A 23,390-nucleotide genomic window follows, 5' to 3' on the forward strand; every position below is an offset into this window, starting at 1 on the left:
ACAGCTGAGACAGAGAACTATAGGGAATACACAGAGTAATGCAAAACTATAAAAACAAAAACTACCTTAGAGATTACAAAAATGTCTGAAATGTAATTTACCACAGTATCATTTGCAAATTGCTGAAACTACATTATCAAACGTTAATCCATTATGTGAGCTTAATAATACCAGTTAAGCAGTTTTCCTGCACAGTTCCATATTACAGTCTATTGCTATAAAGAATTGCAAACCTGTTTGAGAATAATTTTCACTGCAGTCACCAACTCCACATTTCTTTTTACAAAGTAAATTTAGCATTTTAATTTAGTCCATCATATGGACATTAATGAGGCAACAGTATAGACAGATAGATCGATAGATATGCATATATTTTTTTTAAAAGAGGAGGTCATAGATACTGCTAATGATTCACCTGCAATCCACAGAACTAAGCAATAGCTTGAGGAAGTATACATGGTTTACAGTCTGCTCTAAATAAAATGGTTCATCATATTGTGGTTGGAAATTTGAGTCATGCTAATAACTTTTGTACAGTTCTATAAATTCTAAAGGTAGTATATTTCAGAATCTATGGGTAGTCCTGCCATATTGCATCCTCTGTTAGTGCCACTCCTAACACAGCATACTAATGCCTACAGTTAATAAATAATACCCTTAAAATGTTTACAGTCTCATAACAGCAGGAACAATATTATGTCTCAGAGTAAGCACAATTTCGCTTTGCCACTTTGCATAAAAATGTGTCCTGCAACATCTGACCCTGCTTATCCTAAGGCAGTTCTTGTTTGTCTAGCATGTCATGCTGATAGTAGCATCACATATAGTGTATAACTATATGTTGCCACTATTATTATTATATGTCCTAGAAATTAACAGATGCAACCTTTTGGTAATCACACTGGTAGAGAAGTATGGCATCTATCTGCCACTTCAGTAGCTCAGTGGTCACAGTATGGCCAGGACCACTACTGGGTGAAATGGGCAGAATTATTTATTTATTTATTTATTTAATTTTACAGTTTGTTTACCGGGATAGTCCATTGGGCTAAGAAGAGCCTGTCTTCAATGGAGTCCCGGGGAGAAAAGCTCCATGAATAAAAATATAATATGAAAACAATGCATTTACATTTATGTAATACTATTGAAAAACAATGGTATTACACAACATGACAAAAAATCCACGATTGCAGTGAAAATACAGTCAAAAAAGCAAAAGGTAAAATTACACACACACACACACACACACACACACACACACACACACACACACACACACACACACACACACCAATTAAAATAAGAAAACTCCATTGGTGCATATTCCTGTTAGATTTGTTACAATGTTTAATAACACAGGGTTGACATTACAGTTTTACATGAAATCTTAGCAGAGTTAAAGTAAGATAGGGGATAAGAGGTGTTAATTGTTGAATCTAAGGAGGGTGGGACAATAAGAAAAAAAAAAAGTAGAGCAAGAGTAGGAGTAAATGAGAAAAATGAAGATGGTAGTAGTCAGACAGGTATGATTAGGAGAAAAGAGAAGTAAAGGAGTGTGAAATTGGAAAAAAGAGGTGAGTCATGTGGGATGAGAACAGGAATATTCCCAGAGTGTTTGAGATGGGAATGAAGCAGGGTCTTAAAGGTAGAGTGGTTGTCTGTAGTACAAATAAAAGGTTGCAGGGAGTTCAGAGGCAAGCTAGTAAAAAGGATAGTAAGGTGTTTGCCTGGAGGGCTAGCAGGCATATGGAGTCCAAGCAAATTCTGGTTACTGGATCTTAGACGTCTGTTGGGTAGGTGCACTTTGAAGGAGGAAGCAAGGGAGAGGCAGATGGAGGGATTAAAGATGAGTTTATGGCATGAGTCAATTGAGTGTAAGTAAGATGGTTGCGACGTTTGAGCCAATTTAGTTTGTGTAGGGCATTGCAGTGGTGGGAGGAGGATTTATAGCCAGTAGCAAACTTAGAAATTTTGCTATAACAGGAGCTTTGTTTTTAGAGAAGATTGAAGGTTGGTAAGAACTGGGGCACCATATATGAGAGAAAGAATGAGGAAGGTGTTAGAGAGTACAAGTTTAGTTGAGGGAGTGATATAGCAGTTATGGCGGTAGAGCATTCCTAGTTTCTGGTCTTTTTTTATATTGGTTAGTAGGTGGGTATCAAATTTTAACTGTTCATCAATAAGGACTCCTAGAAGCTTTACATGGGAGGCTACCTCAACAGAGGTATTGTTTTGGTAATGGAGAATGAGTTCTTGTCTATAATGGTCCTTTGTGAAGGAGAAAATAACATAATTTTAGTTTTTGAACTAGGTTGATATAGATAAGAATGAAACATCTTTAGGCTTGCTAGTCTCATTTTAGGAAAGATATATAGACATAATTTGTATGTTTCAGCCTTGGAGAAATATAGAAGAGAGTGCAGGCAGCCAGAAGGATGCACAGGGGTAGATGCACCATTCAGTAATATGGTAGCTTTTGCCAGGAACTCACAATCACAGACTTACATAGAGGTGGAGGTAAAGAGCATAGAGTAAGCCTGGCCAGTGGTGCTGACAATAAAACAACAAAAATAAAAACTAAATAAAAAAGTAATTTTACAAATTATGTATACCCCATTGCAGAAACTGGAACTGAAATGCCACAGAATGTAGGCTGCATTACATGTGAATGGGGAAGTAACACAGCAAGAGTTCTATACCACTATCTGTGATGGCAAATCAAAGTAATATCAGTAAAAGCTCATAACAAAGATGTACGGCATAATTGCATGCACACATGCAAGGGCTCTAGCTGATGAAATGAAAATTGGAATCTGTCAAAAGAGAAAATTGGATGACTGTACATGAAGAATATTAACAATTCTCCTACACAGCAGAACAAGGTAGAATGAATCAAAAGTTCATGAAGGAAAATTATATTTTGAGTACAGTCATTGAAGTAGAATGTCTTTATTTATATTTCAGTTTATTAACAAATCTATTTAAAATGTACCCTTTTCTTCCAAAAGTATAAGTGTAAAAGGTACTTAAAATACACAGTTTTCAACACTATTCTATAAATATATTACTGAACATTGCTGATAGAGACACTTTTCAGCACTATTCTATAAATATAGTACTAAGCATTGCTGATAGAGAAGACACAGTTTCATACAATTCAATTGTATCCATCTTCAGTGTAGGCAAAAAAATATAAAAATGGAGAAAAATTGTATAAAAAATGATAGCTGGCAACAACCTGCTGGCACATGTAAACTACTTACAAATGGCTGGTTTTCAAATGGTGCTTGCATTAGTTTTACTTATTTCTTCCTCTTTCTTCCTTTATTCATGATAACATACCTATCAGCAAACACACAGGTGTTTCAACCCCAGTTGCTAATTTCTAGTTTCTAATGGGCCGGCACTGCCCTTTCAGTAAAGAAGTATCTCCTTGTGTTCTCCTTAGTTTGAGTTTCCTAGCACAATGTTGCCCCTTTTACTCACTTTATCATCACTATTAACAGCATGTTGATAACTGTTTTATTTATTTTTCAAATGCAAGTAACCATGTCGGCAATCTTCCTTTGGTTTTGGGTTTAAAATGTATATTAGATCTTTGTACAATTTGTGCCTTCATCTTAATAACATCAGTTTCTCTTAGGAATGTGAAGGCCTGTCACTGTCAAAAATCAGATCATTGTTTTCTCTCATTTATGATAACATCTCACCATAAAATCTCCATGCCCAAAATCTGTTTTGCAGACATATATGTAATATCACCTGTGATATCTTTTTTTTTCCTTTGTAAGGCATATGTTGTCTGTCTATTTTCATGATTATACCTTACAAAGGATATGTGCAACATCAGTAATGGAACCTGAGTTGCATGTGAAAATGTGAGAAAACCATACTCGGGCTCCACTGTGGGAATTTGTGTCTAACTTCATGAGCCATAAAAGATCCAAACCTCTTTGACCTGCCATTTCCTCACACTACAATTGTTCCTCAAATACCTGTTTAAAGGGAACTAAGCTGTTATTAACAGATAAATAAGGCATATTACCATGTTAGTTTCATATCCCAGGTAACTCACACCTTTGGGACAAAATGCCATTACTTGTCAAGCGAAATAAATACCATTGCCATCTTCAAAGTAAATACAGATAATTGTATGGGTGGCCTGAAAGTCTATCTTATGTTTCCTTCCTTGAGGCTTAAGGGAACTTCTGAGTATGGGTTATTTACTAGGCATTGTCATGGTCGGCAGACTGATTGCTTAGTACTCATCTATGAAACTGTAAAGTATAAAGCACAAAATAAAGACAAGAGTACGTGATCTGTAATAAATCTGATGTGCAACAAAAAGATTTTGATTGCATTAAGCCCTAAGGCTCAAAGGGTGACTTTCAGCAAGGCAGACCGAGTAACATTCTAGAAGGTAATCTGTCAGTCACCCCAGATTTACTTGTGTAACAAATGTTAACTCAACATAAGAAGTTTATTTCATCATCCTCTTTCATTTAACAGGCTGCTTTCACATTCCCCACTTGTAAACCAGCTGTCTCTCTATGCACTCTGCTCCTCTATGTGTAATCTGCTCTTTATTCATAGATATTTCCATTGCTACCTGCTCCTTCTCACTGATAATGCATCACAGATAGCACTGCCTGTCAATAGTCAGCTCTCCTGCATACAAAACATGCTCTCTGGCTCATCATGAGGACACTAACCAGTGTTACACTCTACATCTAATAGTGCTAGACAAAACAAACTCTGTCTAAAGATGCTTTGATTCTCTCACTTACACTGCACTCCCCACACCATCTCATGTCTGGCAAAACAGATATAAATATGTCTGTCTTGCTCCCTCTTTTCCTGGGACCTTTGAGGTTCCATTTTTTTGGAGTCAATACTTAGTAGATAGCAATTCTATTAAACTGTAAAAATTAAATAGTTCAACAGATGTCTCCATCACAGTACTGAAAAATGGTTGCAGCCATGTTTACAGCATATCACTTACTTTTTCAAAAGCAGCATGTCTTTTGGGCAGGTAGAAGTATCATGACTACTCTCTGGACACCCACTGATGATGTCTTCACTAACATGGATAAAGATAACCTCAATGAGGCAGTATTCATTGACCTTATCTAGGCCTTTGACTGAGTTGAGCACTCCACCCTACTGTACCCCTTAAAATATATCAGTATAAGTCCTGAATCTGCCTAAACATTCAAAGATTCCCCTACCAACCAAACTTTCAGAGTTAAAATTGGGTCTGTGCTATCTTTGCTTTTTCAAGCCTTCCTTAAGGATCAAATCTTGTACCAATATTTATCATCCATTTTTATAAATAAACTGCCTTTGACCTACCTCCTCTACAATTCTTCCTTTACACTGATGACATGGTTATATATAGATCCAACCCTTCTTGTGACATCATCAAAATCAACTTCAAGGTGACCTTCTACAACTAAACAATTGACTTTGTTTATTTAGGGTTGAGGAAAAGCTTTTGAAGAACAAAGTGCATGCTATTTGGCACAAAGAAAAGACTCACAAAAGCAAGTAGCCCTTTCCATATCAAAGACCCAAACAACAGTTGAATCAAATCCATCCCATCATTTATATATCTTGGCATTTCGTTTGACATATACTTCAGCTTCCAAGATCCATAAATGAAAAGCTGTATACTAATTAGGCTAATGTATAACTTAGAAGGGCCATTAATCATTCACTTTGTTTCCTGGTTTTCTGGACCAATCAGCATGCTTACATAACTGAAAATTCACATCAACAAAACAGAAGCCTACTTGCCCAGGTATTTGATTATTAACTTAGTCAAGGGCCATCAATTGTTTTTTAAACACCTTTATTGAATTATCATGTAAAACACAGGCAAACATACATTAACAGAAAAGAAACCAAACCATAATAACATTTTTTTTTCCATTTACATACATTATACTTCACATATATTTTCTTTGTAATAATCATCAGTCCAACATTCTACACATTGCTGAATTCCCACCTTTCCCTAAACATCTCTCCTCCCCTCCTCAACATTATTCTGCATGCATTCTTCCCAAAATTCTAATTATTTTTATGTAATTTGCTCTTTCCCCTTTCTAGAGATAATATGGATAGTGTAGTCATCATGATAAGTTATTGTTCCCACCTTTTGAATGTGTATATTCAATGTTTATGTTACATATGCACATTAATGTTTGGCAGGCTGATGTTTTATACAGTTGTTTCTTCTGATCTCCATTTGAGCCTGTGTCTTATTTCAATGCTTTTCATTTTAATGACAACCCTCAAACAAAAAAATTAAATACATTTTCCGAACACCATCATCTTCTATTAACTTAGAATAAACACACTAAACAATGTACATCTTCAAAAATAAAGTTTTTCCCTCCAGATAGGAACAATTGTTCCAAATTGACATCTGCACCCACAGGTATTACCTAACCTAAATTAAAGCTACTCCTGCTAAAGCACAGCAGTGTCAGATCACAGCATATTAACATTAAACTTGCTTAGTCAAGGTTTTCTTCTCCTGTTATACTGTAAAGACCATATTTCTTAGTATCAAAAAAGTACTTGTTTACTGTAATATCTCTAACACTTACAACAGTCACTGCAAAGACTCCCCCCACATTTAAAATATCACAAACTACACACTACACAAAACTGCTTTACTATATATAACATGCATTTTATATTATGAAACCTTTTATACAAATACTAATAAGAACAAAACTTGTTTTACTTACAATTACTTTTTTACCATTTTACTGTCTTTCTAAATATTAATAACATAAAGAGGGGTATATGCTTTATAGTATACCCACAAGTTTAACAAAGTCAGCAAAAATACAATTTATTTCAGCCACTTTTTCTGCAAAGCCATATTTCACAAATGTGATTGATGCTTTATAGTCTCCCATTTATCCAACAATTTCAGTGCTCTTAGTTTTCTTCCTGCTCATTGCCATCACACAACTCCAATCTCTGGCTGAATTTCAAGGTACTCATGATACTTCTAGTCAACTCCTCTGCTTTTCTCTGTCTTTCAAACATTTTCCTTTGGAATATTGAAAAAGGTTTCAATGGTAAAGCTTTTCTATGAACTTTTCTGTCAGAAGAATGAGAAGCAGAGTCCTCTTCTGTTTGATAGCTCACTTTTTTTAGATAAACTTTTTATTTCTTCTTTAGCCTGTTCTGTATCAAAAATGCCATATATTCTCCAGGAACAAATACTCTGAAGACAGCTGGATACAGCATCTTGAATTTAACGCCTACTTCTCAATATTCCTTGATTGCTAGGATAAATTTGCTTCCCTTCTGCATGTTGTACAGTAAATAATAATTTTCTAGAAATACTCTGCTGTCTCCAGTTTTTAATACTTTGTCTTTTGCCACAGTTTTCTCAGGACCAACTGTTTCTGCTGGCATGATTGCATCTTTACTAACATAGGTCTCTGCTTCCTTCTTATGGGCAGGTTTGGAGCACACACATATTGTGCCTTTCAATTAAAAAATCCTGCTGTGGAACACCAGCCCAAATGCATATTTGTGCTTTCATAAAAATAATACAGTCTGTTCCTTCCAGTTTATTTTGGTGCAGAAGAAAATTTTATCTGCTTACTCTGTCTTCTAACTCTACTACTTTTTGAAACAGCTTTTCTTGAGGAAGAAACCATAAAAAAACATAATGCCCTACTCATACACATTTAATTTAATGCAGGTCATAAGTTTTATTTTCTGGTTTTAGATCAAATAACTTTTGATGCCTGGGGATATGTGGTGAATGAGCACTTGGCTAAGAGTGAACTGACATGGCAGATTAAACTGGGTACCACTACTTTCCCTGGGTTGAATGATTCATTTTCCATTATTTCAGTATTAAGTTAAACAGTTAATAAGTTAATCAATTATTATTAATTGACCAATTATTCACTTGTACTGTTTATGGGGGTGAGTGATGTTATTTTAATATCAGTATATATTGTGATTAACATTGTATTATTTTAGTTCTGATGAAATTCCTTGATCAAATGTGCAGAACCAAAGTGTTTAATTTGTTATTTTAATAGAAGTTTTTTTCCAAGCATTTTGTCCTACATGTTTGGCAGCGTAGGAGTTTGTTTCTGATTTGTTTTTTATCTTCTTGAGAAGTGTCACAATCAGCCAGGTTTTTCTGCATTTCAACCTCTGATTTTTGCAGTTATATCAGTTAACCTGAATAGCTAGTTAAAGCTTCTATTTTCCAGCATTTTGCTATTTGAGCCAATGTATTCCTTCAATTGTTCATTTATTTTAATCACCTTTGAGTATATTTCATTTATTTTTCCTCTAAATTACTGGAAGCCATCTCTTGAACCAAAGATGAAAGTTGAAATGTTTTTTTGCTGAACAACTGCTGAATCCTTTCTAGACAGTGTTTTTCTCTTTATGTTTTCTGGTTGGGTTTCTTTCAGGTTTTTTATATTTCTTCTTTACTGGCATCCAGGCAATGTACTTACTAGCTTGTAACTGAATTTTACCCAAAAACAGTTTCAATGGTGTTCCCTTTTCTCAGTTTCTGTTTTCACATGGGGACAGCTGAAGTTAAGCTGTTGATTAGTGTGCAGCCATTCTGGAAGCCTGTCAAAGACCATCACTTGTTAAACTCTTTTTTTTTTTTTTTTTTTTTTAATTTCTCCAAGTCTTTTAGGTTTCTAATTCCTTGACAGGAATGGTCCCCATTCCTAAGTCAAAGTATGATTAAAGTTCATGAAATTAGTATTGTTTAAATCTTTGATGTTAGCTATAAGTGCTTTTTGCAACACCCACAATGTGTCCAGTAATGACTCCTGCAATTCATATGGAGTTACTTATTTTGGTAATATACCCAAGTATGAAAGTAAATTCCTTTTATAAAATCCATTGCTTCTACTATTGGAACTGTCTGGTAACCTTTATTCCACATTGGCCTCATTACTGCCTGCAAATCCTGGTATTTTATGACTTTGTGTATCTGTATTCATAAGACACTGTAGTCACTGGGTGTAGCAATTTCAATGAGCAATGCTGCTTTTCTCTTCTTTTTATGGACTACTATATCTGGTTTTCTTGCATCTATTTTTTGAACTGTTGGTAATGGGTCATCCTATGTGATATAAGCTTCATCATTTTCTATAATGCTTTGTGGCTCATTTTTCAATGCATTTCAGCTACTTCAGTATTATAATGTTTGCACAATCCCCAATGCAACAGTCTTGCCACATTATTATGCCTTTCAGTATACAGTCCTTCTGCCATTAGTATATCACAACCTACAACAAGATGTGTGACTGTTTCCAATTCTGTTTTACAAAACCTACATTTTTCTGTTTCTTCCACATGTTCAATGGACTTTGTAAACCAATGTGTACATAGTCCACTGTATTGGGCCGCCAATATTAGCCTTTCATCTTTCGGTTTAAATTGACCTCTCCTTAACCATTCCTGCATTAATTTCTGATCAACATGAGGTTGGTTCAAGAGTTTTCTTTGGTTGAAAGTATATTTATGCATTTTCCACATTTCTTGTCTTCTCATCTAATCTTTCACCTTATATTCTTTTTTTTGTTTGTTTGTTTTTTGGCACTTTCAGTTGCTGCCTTATTTTTATTTATTTCTTGTTTGATTTCTCTTCCCGCTTGACATCGATATGCTTCTGCTAAACTAAGCAGGGAAGTCATCTTAGACTTATTCTCCTCTTGTTTTAAAATGTTTACTATGTTTGGGTCTTGTGAGGTCAGCAGAAATGTATGCATCTTATGATTGCAGATCTATATATGTAATTAATTTCGAGGAAGCCCATACTTCCTTCAGAATGGGGATATATAGTCTTGATATACACTGATTTTTATAAATCATTTGATAAGCATGAAGCATCCTTCTTGTTTTTCTGTCCAACTGATCCAGCACATTTTGGGACCAGTCAGTCACTCCAAAACTGTAAGTTAGGACATCATCCTTATTGTGTTTGTCCATAACAAATTTTTCCTTTCTTAGCATAATGTTAAATGCACTAAATCATTTCATAGTAGTTACTATACCTATTGTTCCAACTGATGCCAGCATATAAATGCCTTTCATTAAATATAAATGGGTTAAATCACCCTTTAAAGAGGGGCACTTTCAATAAGTCTTTAACTCTACATAAAGGAGACATTGTTTTACTGCAGGAAACCCATTTATTGACTAAAGATTTAAATAGATTGTTGTTAAAAGATTATTTAGTTTAAACTGGCTCTTAATTTGGCTCAAAAAGAAGAGGTGTTCTTACTCTCTGGAAACAAAAATCAGGTCTGCCTAAAATAGTAGATTCCTATTCTGACAATAATGGTTTGCTGGGATTGGTGGTAATAGAAATTGATAAAAATACTATGCCCTTATAAATACCTATTGGATCCATGGGATTGGTTATAAAACAGAAATACTTACATATTATAACACTATACTCTAAAGGGAAATCTTGATAGATGGTGATTTTAACTGTATCCTATCAGACAAAGACACTACAGATCTTAAACAAATCAGGCTATCTTTAGGAGCAAAACATTTAAATCATTATATTACTACAATGTATATGAGAGATATAGCAGATTTAAAAGTAGATGGTTCTTTAAAATATACTCACTATTCCTTTAGATTTGGGACTTAAACCACTATTGATAAAGTATCAGTATCCAATGCATTAAACTCCAAAATAGAGAAGGTACTAATAGTTTCATGTTCCTTATCTGACCACAATGCCGTTATTAAATTAACTTTAAGTCCAAACAATTTAATTTCTTGTCAAAGACTTCCGGCATATATAATTAAAATAAAAGGTTTTAATGAATGGTTATTAAACGAGATAGATCAATTTATGGAATTTAACAATAATGGTGAAGTCACTGATGTCATACTATGGGACAAGTTAAAAGCTTACTTATATGGTAAAGAACAGGTATATTTGTAAAAGAAAGGAACGGGATAAAGAGTTAAATGCTCTCCAAGCTGAAATTGATAAATTAAAATTAAACCTTAAACCCAATGATAAAGCTACAAACACACAGTTGAAAAATGTAAATCAGAAATATCTAGAAATCTTATATCATAAGATTTCCATTAATCTAGAAAAAAAATAAATTACAGTCATATTCAAAAAACCCCAGCAACTTTCATAGAATAGCTATTAGTTTGAAAAACATAAATAAAATAAACCATATCAAGGAGGTTGTTTATAAAGAAGAAATAAGACTATTAAAGCTACAGATCTGAAAGATATATTAAAATTTTTTAGCAAATATTATGAAGACTTTCATAAAACAAAGTCAAACCTGAATAATAGCAACTTACTGGATAGTTTTTTTTAAAGAAAACACGCATAATAAACTAGATGTCATTGCTGTTTTTCAGTATTAAGTTTAGTCTTCTAAAATTTTCCTAAGTTTTATTTGCATTTGTTCAGTTTTTATTGTTAATTTTTCATCAGGTCTCAAATATTTATACATTCCCTCTTGTTCATGTTCTTTTATATCACACTCCTGTCCCAAACTGATTTCTTCTTGGTGCTGCAGCTTTCCTGCTTCAACTGTTGCTTTTGCAAATTTATCAAGACCAAACAACATTCTTATATCATCTGAAAAAGTTCTGATCACTTGCAGTTGTGCTTTCAGTTCCTCTCCTGATGAACTATGCAGTTTTAAATCATTCACAAAAAGAAGAGAAATCTTTACACTTTGTTGTTTTCTGGTAGCCAAATTTTAGCCACAACCTAATATGTTAAGTAGACAGCTTAACAGGTTAAGGGCAAGACAAAAGAACAATGGTGACAAAAAGCCAGCCTGGAATATCCCATTTTGAATTTTATCCCTGGAATAATAATTTGCCCTTTATTGCGACTTAACTACAAAATGATTTGCCATGGTTTTATGGTTGCTATAATGTAGTCAGTCAGTGTAGGGTGTATCTTATACATTTTAAGCACTCTTTCATCCATGAATATGGGGCACTGTCAAATGCTTTTTTTGAATTCTATCCATACCATACTTAGATTCTTCCCCTTTCTACAGTGCTCCATTATGGCTTTATTTAACAACAAATGATCCTTTGTTCCATATGACTTTATTTTGTTGCTCTTTTGTTATATTGCCATGATTGGGTTTTCTTCTAAATGACTATAAACTCTATCAGCATCAATTCCAGTGTTTAGTTTACACATCGTCGGAAGGTAGGTTATTGGTCTATAGTTTTTAGGATAGCTTGCAGGTTCATTCTTAAGTAGGAGTATTGTTTTTCCGGTTGTTAACCAATTTGCTGTCTGTTCTGGGTGTGCATATACATAATTCTTACTCATAACTAAATTTTCCTGCAAGAATTTTAGTACTTTCAGCTAAAAGTTAGGTACTGCATCTTGGCCTGGGGTTTTCCATTTAGGAGCTTTTCTTAACTTTGTTTCAATTTTTCTGCCCATTGCTTCATCCCATTTCATATCCTGTACATTTGAACTTCCTATTCTTTCTCTTACTTCCTCTGTCCATTCAGCATCTTTCTTATATTCTACAGGATCTTCATAGATATTTATCTGAAATGTATCTATCTATTTTATCTTTTTTGTGGTGTTTCAATTCCTTTTGCCTTGTTTCCCAATTCTCTATAAAACTTTAGTGGGTCATCAATAAATTGCTTCTGTTGTATTTTTCCTTTATATTTATCTGCATATCTTTTAAGTTTCCCTGCTTGCACTGATATTTTTAGTTTATTATTTCTGATAGTGCATGATAGATCCTAATCTGTTCTAAAACAGTGCACTGCTTTTATCATGGCAGTGCCTTGTATGGCAGTGGTCTCTCTGGCTCCAGTTGTGCACTTTTGTTTTGTGGTGTATTTTGTCATTTTTCCTTGAGATGGTGAGTCATTTTTTTGTATGTCAAGTTGCAGTATGCTGTGGCGGTGATATTTATAGTGTCCATTGGTCCTTTGTTGTCCTCGCTGGAAATTAGGAGGCAATGTAGCAACTGCCTCATGTACACTGACAACCCTCTCCTCTTACCTCCCAACACTCAGACTTGTGAGCAATGCACTTATATAGCCAAATTGGAAGCCACACACTCTCCAGCCAAAACCAGAGGTCGAGAGGAGAAGGTCAACACTTGCACCACACCACATGGAACACATAGCCCTCCAGAACACACACCAGCACTGCCTTCACATAAAAACACAAACCACACACCCACCTTCATGGAGGCTCTCAAAAAAAATCTACCCAAACAGCAGAGACCTCCAAGGCAGAAATGCACTCGACCACCACAACACAACACAAATCCTGAGACACATAACTCTCCTAAACAGTGTGCCACTCAACCAAAGTCTCTAAGGCAAAACAGCATGCCCAACACACTATTCATAGGTGACTCGATAGTGAGACACACTGATGTCCCACCCACTAGTTTGAATAAGGAGAAAGTAACAGTCAGCTGCCTGTCAGGTGCCAGGATCTGCCACATAACACACTCACTCACTCAGGTCCCTCAACAACAGGCACAAATATGACTCTGTCATTGTACATGTTGGTGTGAATGACCTGAGACATACCTCCTTGGACTATATGAAAAGAGACATGGAGGAGCTCTTGGATTATGTAGCCCAGGCGGGTATGACCCTAGCCCTGAGCAGCATCCTACCATCACCCAGAATGATACCACAGTACAAGCAGAAATGATTGATTTCAACAATTGGCTAATTTTCTGGAGTCATTCTAAGGGGATCAAATATCTGTCTGCCTGGGATGACATGATTGACAGATCTCAGTGCTTTGCCAGAGATGTTTTGCATCTGTCAGCCCTGGGTTTCTGGATTCTGGCCAAGGCTCTTGCCACCCCTATAGTGCCTTTTTTAGGTGGTGTTCCAAAGACCAAATTACCACCGTAACAGCTACAAACAAATGCAATCTGAGGGTCATGCTGCTCAATGCTAGAAGTCTAAATCTCAAAATGCACTCGCTCAAAGTACTCCTTAAAATGGAGAACATCAACATTTGTGTCGTATCAGAGACCTGGTTCAAGGCAGCAGAAAGCACCCCTGCGCTACCAGGCTATAACTCATTCCACACCTTTCGGCCCCAGAACTTGGATCGAAGCTCCAAAGGTGGTGGTATTTCCATATTCATAAAGGATGTGCACACCTCCAGACTGGTAGCCCAGCATAACTCATCTGAGATACTTCAGGTGCAGCTAACATTGTATAAGACAGCAATTCAGGTCATAGCCTGCTATAGATCCCCAACCATGTCCCAAGACTCACACTCCACATTCCTAAGCACCCTGGAGAATATTAGGGTCCAACCTAACACACTCATACTGGGTGACTTCAACTACCCCCCATTAACTGGGTAAACTACTCATGTACCAATGCACTTGCCCAACTTTTTCTGGAATTCATTAATTCCAATGCTCTGGACCAGCTTATTCTTACCACCACTAGAGGTAGCAACATCCTTGATCTGGTCATTACCAACATGGGCAACTGTTGCTCTACACCAATAGTCAACTCCTCCCTGGTTAGATCCGACCACAAACTAATCACTTTGAAAATCCACATCCCTCCCACCTCCTCCCCCCACAAAGGTAACCACAATGAAAAACTTCTCTAAAGCTAACTTTGGGCTCATAAAAACAGAGGTGGCTTACTTCACGGCACCCATGCAAATAGAGATCAGTTGCATGACCACCGAATCATACACCAATGCACTGTATGAAAATGTGCACAAATGCATGGATCATGCCATACCCAATAGAACCAAGACGCTCTCCTCCAAAAAAAGGAAGCCAATCTGGTGGTCCCCTCCCATAAACAAACTCTACAACAGTAGGAGGAAACTGATGCAGAATAAGGTGAATCCCAAGACTGGAAAAAACTCCTTTATCAGCCTCAACAAAAAGTTGAGATCCCTCATCAAATCCTCTAAAGCTAGCTATGAAACAGATTTGCAGCAGATTGTAAAGACAACCACATGGCCTTCTATAGTTATGTAAAGAATCTCCATGGCAATACCCAGATTTGCTCTGAGCTACTGCACAATGGTACCTTCTATACTGAGCCAATAAATATTGCCAATATACTGGCCTTCAGATTCAGTGCCAACTTTACCCCCCCCAAGGACCAGTCACAATAACAGTAGATTGTCAGGCACCCAGTATTACTGCTGAATAGGTTAAAACAGCACTGTCCAAGGCCAAGAATACAGCTTCTGTGGGACGTGACAATATCCCTGGCTGTCTACATGAACTACAGAGTGAACTGGCACCTCATCTGTGTGCCCTGTTCAATCACAGCCTCACCTCAGGCTTTGTCCCTACTGCATGGCGCTACAGTCATCCCTCTCCACAAAGGAGGAGTGACTACAGACCCTGGGAACTATCCCCCCATTAGCCTAATGAGTCTGATATGCAAAGCTATGGAATACATCATCATGGACCTAATAAACAAGGATATAGGGAATCTCCAAACTCTGGATCCCACACAGTTTGGTTTTGTGAAGGGTAGATCATGCCTGCTCAAACTTGATTGACTTCTTTGAGTCAGTCACCAGAACTGTGGATGAAGGCAAGGTAGTTCATACAGCCTACCTTGATCTGGCCAAGGCCTTTGAAACCATTCCCCACTCAGGAATCATAGAAAAACTCACTAAGCAAGGCGTCAACCCCTAAATCACTAGGTGGGTTGCAAACTGGCTCACAGGTAGAACCCACAGTGTGAAAGTAGATGACTCCAAGTCAGACTGCCGACCAGTCACGAGTGGAGTTCCACAGGCTTCAGTCCTAGGTCGTCTCTTGTTTGATATCTACTTCGCTGAAGTCCAGGCCAACACGAAGGGACTCTGGCTGACAAAGTTCACAAACAATTGCAAGTTGGGAGCTATTATTAACTCCCCAAGTGATGCTGACATCCTACAAAAAGGCCTCACTGAGACCAACAACTGGTGTGAGAACCATGGCCTTAAGCTCAATGCCAGAAAATGTGTCATCATCCCCTTTGGGAAAAACCCATTTCCCATGAATTACCTCATTGATGGTAGTCCACTGAACACAGAAGGCATTATAGGAGATCTGGTAACACAGGTTGACAGCAACCTCTCTTTTGACCACCACTTTGCCACTGTAGTCAGAAAGTCCTTCTATGTGGCACATGTCATTACTAAGGGTTTTGCATCCAGGAAGAAAGAGGTAATTTGTGCTCTCTACTCTTCCCTCATTAGGCCAATCATTGAGTACAATGCCCCATTTGGCATGTACCTCACTAAACACCTTCAACAACTGGAGAGGTTGCAATAGTACCTCACAAAGAGGATCCTAGGCCTTACACATTTGTCCTATATGGACAGAATAAAAAAACTCCAACTATTCTCTCATATTGCCTACTTATAGGTGATCTCAGCTTGACTTACAAAGCCATGTCTGACACAGCTCTATTAGAAATGCTACATCTAAAGAAATCCCAATCCCTCCACACCACACACTCCAGAGACCTCAACCTCATTACCACAATCAACAGAACATGCTGGAGGGACAGGTTCATAACCCAAAGACTACCCATGCTATAGAATAGACTTCCCATGCATGTCAAGCAGAGCACCTCACTGGCCCTCTTCAAGAGAAATCTTGATGAGTGGATGGGAAATAGAAAATTCACCCGAGGGATCAGTCCAGTGGCTTTACTCGACAGATGCACTGGGAACTACGGTCGGGTGACACAATGCCAGGCTAATCTTATGGGCTAGGCTTGTAAAGGCTCCACGGCCATTAGCCTAGTACACACCTCTGAGCCTATAAACCTATTTTTGCCTGTTTCTGAAAACATTTGGAGTGGAGGAAGTTTGGGCCTGCAGTGGTGATCCGAACTGATAAGGAGTGCGGGAAGCAGAATACATGGATTTAATGGACTGTATTTTCTTTCATTGGGATGTGGTGGTTGGTGTTGGAAAATGGTAATGATGACATTCTGAATAGTGGTTTGTGAGAGTCAGAGGTGTCGGAAGGAAGGAATTTGGACTTGGTTACTGCTAGTGGTGCTGGTGGCCATTCGAGCTTGCAGGTAGTGGTGGTTGCAAGGTATGTGGTCAGAAGAAAGATTGGAAGGAGTGGACTTAGGCTTGGATCTTGATGGTGTGGTTGTTCAGGCCTGTAGGAGGTAGAAGCAGTCGTAAGGTCCGTGGTGCCAAGAAGAAGGTTAAAGGAAATGACTGGGATGTATATGTTGATGGTCATGCATGGGAGATGAATCGTGTTTGGTTTTCAAAGCTTCTCGCTCTTCAGTTGGCTCTTTCACTGTTACTGTATATGTTATTTTTGTTGCTTCTCATTTATTTGTTATGTTTCTGTGTTTTTGGTGCATGAGCTTGGAGGAATGAAATTTCGTTCAGCTGCATATGGTTGAATGACAATAAAGTTACTTTAACCTTGACGTCTGAGCATTTTACTTGATCTGTTCCCTCTTCTATATTCTTCTAACAGTGACACTTCTTGTCTTAATTGCTTTATTGTTTTCTCTGTTCTATACTTCCATGATGGCATTTGATTTCTCCCCTTCCTTTCCCTTACTACCCTGTGTTTTTTTTGGTAAAACTTCATCTGTTATTAATTTGGTTGCACAGTAATATATCCTATTTACTTCCGTAATATTGAGCAAATCTCTATGAACAGTCCTAATTACTGTGTTCATTTGTTTTATCAAACTTCTAACTTTTTGTGTTTTATTGATTTTCTGTAGTCTTCTTTCATTAATCTTAATATCTTTATCCATCTCTATGAAAACAAGCAACTCTTCTCTTCGATCATTTTCTTCTAAACTGAGGGCATATTCTTTGTTCTCCATTTCCTGTGGGCATTCTACAGAAAGTTCCAGAGCATCTTGCTGTGCCATATTCTCTTCAGTCTCATCCTGTGTCATCCATTGCTTCTTCACATGGAACTCACTGACCTATCACTCCACAACACTAACTGTGTCAGAGTTACCACAGTTTCCTCCTCCTTCCCTTGCTGTACAACTCCAACTGAACTTTTGTACTGGATTCCTATGGAAGGCTCCAAAGTATCTTCATATGGCAACTGGTCAGATGTTTCCTGCTCCCCTCATTTCTCTTTAATTTGAGGGTTCATTCCTCTTTCCTGCTGTGATGTTATCAGAGTTAAATTTTCTACACTAAATCCTTCTCTTTGCAGGTAATCCATAACCTCACTTTCTCGTTCTTTAACTTCTACATTACTAATCCTCTTTCCTACTTTTCCCTCTTTGTTTTCTTATTTTTGTATTGTAAAATTGTCCATATCTGGATGCCTGCCTGTATTTTTCTTCAAATATCTTTGGTGCTGCTCTTTTTGTATTGATTAGCATTGATTTCTCTTCTGCATAATTATTGCACAATATTAAATCTCTTCTTCTTTCCCATGTCTATATTTCTAATTCAGATGTCTCCTTCTCCTCCTGTTTATCCTTACTTGGGGGATTCATTGTTCCATCATGCTGTGATAGAACCTGTGTTAGACTTTCTACACTAAACCCTTCACTTTTCAGGTATTCCATAACTTCAGCTTCTACTTTTAATTTTCTATTCTATGTTCCCCCTTTATGGTCTTATTTTTTTTTGTATTGTGAAGTTTTCCATATCTGGATGCCTTTGCCTGTATTTCTCTTTGAATATCTTTGGGGTTGCTTTTTTGTCTTGAATAATTGTCTTTCCCTTTGCATAAATATTGTACCATATTAGATCTCTCTTTCCGAAGTCCATGGTTCTTTTTTATATCTTTCAAAAATATCTAGATTTTGTTCTTTACATTTTTACACTTCTTCAGTTGCTTCTTTTTCCAAATGGCCCAATGTTTCTTGGTATATATAATGTTTTTCATAAATCTGTTGTATTAATGAACACAAATTTTTATATGAAGCTTCTGACAGTTTTTCTTGTGCAAATATTTTTCTTTCCTCTAATTTCTCTCTTAATCTTTTTTATATCATCTAAATGGAAATTCTGGGCTTCTTGCATAATAGTAACAATACATACTTTCTTTCTTATCCTCAATAGTTCACTCTGTCATCTTAATGGCTCTTTTTTGGCCTATCAATGTTTGTGATTTTTGTGGACTACCACTTCCTTCTACAACAGAGAGGGTGCCCTCCTTGGCCAGGCCTAGCCTCATTGTAGGAATGTTTCTGTGTCTTGAGGATTCTACACTGTCATTTTTTTTCTTGTCCTGGCACCGGTGCACCTACCAGGATTGGGCATTTTTTTATCCTAGGTCTTGTGCACCCAGCTATCTTCATAGGTTCATAGGTTCAAGGTTGGTACTATGCTATCAGCCCTAGGGCCTATACAAGCCTAGCCATAACAATTCCCTGGCTATTTCTTCCCACATTATTTACTTTCCTCAATAGTTCACTCTGTCATCTTAATGGCTCTTTTTCGGCCTATCAATGTTTGTGATTTTTGTGGACTACCACTTCCTTCTACAACAGAGAGGGTGTCCTCCTTTTTTATATTTTAGCCTACTTCTGTCCATAATATATGCTATATAAAATACAGTGTGTATATCAGTGTTATCTTGGCGAGATTTTGTGAAAACCATGGTCCACCTTGTAAAGGTACTCACCAAGACTTGAGGATGAATTCAGTTCCCGCAATACTACTCTCTTTTGTTTGCTGATTTATCATCTCTCCATTCGGTCCCCTAATTTTCATCTTGGAAGTCTGTCAAGGGCCATCAATTGTTAAACTCGTTCTTTATGGAAGACAAACAGTGTACTGGAACACATTCTGACCATTCTACCACTGTCGCCTTTAAAAATAAAATAGTTGATTTTAATTTGCAGTAATTTACAGAGGTTTACAATGTACAGAACTGACTAATAACATGTTTTGTTTACTTTTGATACTGCATCTGAACGAAGAAAGTAGGAATATGTCAGAAGTTTTATATCTGAGATACAAATCTTTGTTCTTAAGGAACCATAAGTCACTGATTCTTTTTCCATATAGGTTTCAGTCTGTTATGATACTGTGTTCTATTTTACCAGCTTCACCTGAGTTCCGTGTATTTTTAACTGCATTGTTTATTTCTGTTCTGCATAATCAGATTGATATATGCTTATTCATCTAGCAGGCCTCTATGAACACTTAGTTTGCAAAAGAACAGCAGTGCCATGCCAAGTTCTGTAGTGAATGGAGTTAGATTCCCTCATCTGATAAGTACAATTTGTCACCTTGAAGCAGAAAAGAAGATGTGTTTTTTTTTAAATAAGATCATACAGCTGCCCACAGAATGTATTAAATTTAAGCACAGAGGGAGGTGGTGGGTGTGACAAAAACACAATAGTGTTACTTGGCAACGTGACTTTTATTTTGGATAAAAAAATTGCTAATTGAGTCCTGCCATGTATATTCTTCCATAATTGTAAAGAGTATGACATGTCTTTTTAGTTTAGGAAGAACAATTGCACTGCCTATTTTCACATGATAGAAGATGCATTTTTATTTAGTTAGTTAACTGTTAACAAGGTGAGACCCAGTAGATGCACACACATCAGTATTAAAGAATGGCCTATGAACTTTGATCCATTTAAGTGACCATTTTAGAACCTTACTATATGCACCTGGAGGTTCAGAAATGATCAAATATGAATCTTTAGTATATAGCAAACATAATTCATTACCCTAACCCTTCGGCTATTTTGACAGTAATGTTGCGTATTGTTTTGGTTTAATGTCGATAGAATATATGACCATTGTGTTGCTTAAGTATATGAATTTCTTCACAGCTGTGTAATATAGGTTCCAAATGAACAGCACATGGACATTTTCACCAGGTCTCTGATAGCATCAAGCTTATTCTTTTAAAATCTCAGCACACTTGCTGTTCTTTGAATTACAAGTGTCACAAAATATGCCATGGTGGTCATGATACTCAATAAGTGAGCCAAATCAACAAACCATAAGAGAAAGGTTATTGCAAAGGCTGAGAGGGTACTGAACTGCTTCAGAAAAAATAATTCAAGTTAACAAGATGTGATTATATCTTATCTTATACACAAGATTTTGGAAGATTTTAATTAAGGACAGATGTCTGGCTAAAAGACAAAGTCCAAACAGCTGGTGGAAATAAGCCAAAGAGGTTGTGTGGAATGTGACATGCTGAGGCGCTCTCATATAAACATATTTAGAATGGAACACAGGAAGGTCAAAATGGGCCTTTAGAATTCTAAAAAGATCACTGGTTAGTAGAAGGTAAGTTCTGAGGATAGAGAATGAGAGAGAGTGAGGAAGATGGCTAGTAGGAGAAAGCTCAGGATGGAATGAAAGAAGTAATACTTTACTGAAAAAGTAGTGACCATGTAGACAAAGTATCTAATGCACTGGCATGCTTCTTTATGTGACAGGATTCAAGCAATGCTTGAAGAGGAAAAAAGGGACAAAGAACTTAAGGGCTGAGGTATGAGAGGAGATTAGGTAAGCTTGGGGCTAAAGTTGTGAAGTTGCTGACCAGGGTATTAGCTAATCACATGATAGGCTGGATAAGTAACTGAATCCTTCTTTCAGCTTATCATATAGCCTTAATTTTATTTCATTAAATGGAGATGGGAAAACTCCCATTACATTAACTCTAACAATGCACTTATTTACTTAGTTTAAAAGCAACATCATTTGCATATTGTACCATTAAATTAGTGCTTTTTAAGAGCCTTTATTACTATGGGGCTGTGATTTATTTGTACTGGGAAGCTGCAGGAAAGAAAGAGGTGCATTTCTCATTTGTCTGTTTGGTCTTCTGAAAACATGTGCCACTTTAAAATATACAAATTGTTATCCTGGAACATGCCACAGGTGTTGCAGTATAGCATCCTGCTTATAAATAAAGCCTTCGCTGACAATAAGCCTTCCTCCTGTTACTGAGTCAGTTCATTAAACTGCATGCAAATATAATTAACACTGCAATTAGTCATAGCATCTTTTCTGCTTGTTTCATTGAGAAACTCTAGTGGGTGCCATGTTTGTGGTCTTGATTACTGAATCTGGAAGTACCGCTGTAGTTTGCCAATGTTGCACATCAAATGAAGCCACAAAGTAACACAGGCTCTTAGGAGGTTAATAGGCTACTTACCCTAGGGCCCTTACAAGCCTAGCCAAGTTTTACCTTTATTTGCACAATCAGCACCTATCACTCCTGTCCAAGAGGGACATAGGTGGAACCCCTGGGTGAATTTACGGTTACCCATCTAATTGTCCAGATTGCGTTTGAAGAGGACCAATGAGGTGCTCTGCTTGACTTGAAGTAGGAGTCTGTTACAAAGATGTGGCAATGTCTGTGAGACAAATCTGTCCCTCCAGCAGGTTCTATTAATGTCACATACCAGGTTAAGGCCATTAGAATGAGTAACCCATGTACCATTTGACTTATGGACATGCAGTATTTCCAATAAAGCAAGGCCAAAGATTGCTTAATCTGCAAGGCAGAGATTGCCTCTGAGTAGTCTGTATGAAACAGAATAAAGTGACAGTGATTTTAGTTGATCCACATAGGACAGATGCTGAAGACCTTGAATTTTCCTTGTGAGGAACATTTGTGGTCTCTCCAATTGCTGCAGGTGCTTGGAAAGGTACATACCAAAAGGAGTATTGCACTCAGTTATTGGCCTGATTAGAGAAGAATACAAGGAGGTTATAACTTCTTTTTTTCTGGAGGCAATACTCTTACTTATGAGATGAGCAATATAGAATGCCCTTCTTATCACTGTGAAGACATGGTGATCAAAGGTAAGGTTACAGTCAACTTGTGTGCCCAGGTTTGTCACCACTTACTGCATACTTAGGGTATTGTTATTGAAGTGGTAGCTAGCAGGAACATCACTCTTACCAAAAGAGATGATAATACATTTTTTTTGCATTGAGTTTAAGGTCATGACTTTGTCACCAGTCATTTGCTTGTGTAAGACCCTCTTGTAGGATGTTGACATCATTTGGATATTATATGACTGCTCCCTGCAGTCATCAGCAAACTTTGTCAGCCACAAACCTTTAGTTTTAGCTTGCACTTTGGAGAAATAGATTCTAAACAGTAGAGGTCCCAGGACTCATCCCTGTGGAACACCACTGGTTACAGGTCTGCTGTTGGAGGCAGATTCCCCTATTTTGACTATATTGGTTCTATCAGTGAGCCAGTTAGCAACCCATCTAATGACATATAGGTTGATACCAAGCTGGGTGAGTCTGTCAATTATGCCTGAGTGGGGGATAGTGTCAAAAGCCTTGGCTAAGTCTAAGTAGGCTGTATGAACAGATTTCCTCTTATCACGGGCCTTGGTGACTGTCTCGAAGAAGCCCACCAGGTTTAATAGGCAAG

Source organism: Protopterus annectens, chromosome 7.part0, assembly GCF_019279795.1.
Source record: "Protopterus annectens isolate FY-2018-M chromosome 7.part0, PAN1.0, whole genome shotgun sequence".
Taxonomy (NCBI): domain Eukaryota; kingdom Metazoa; phylum Chordata; order Ceratodontiformes; family Protopteridae; genus Protopterus; species Protopterus annectens.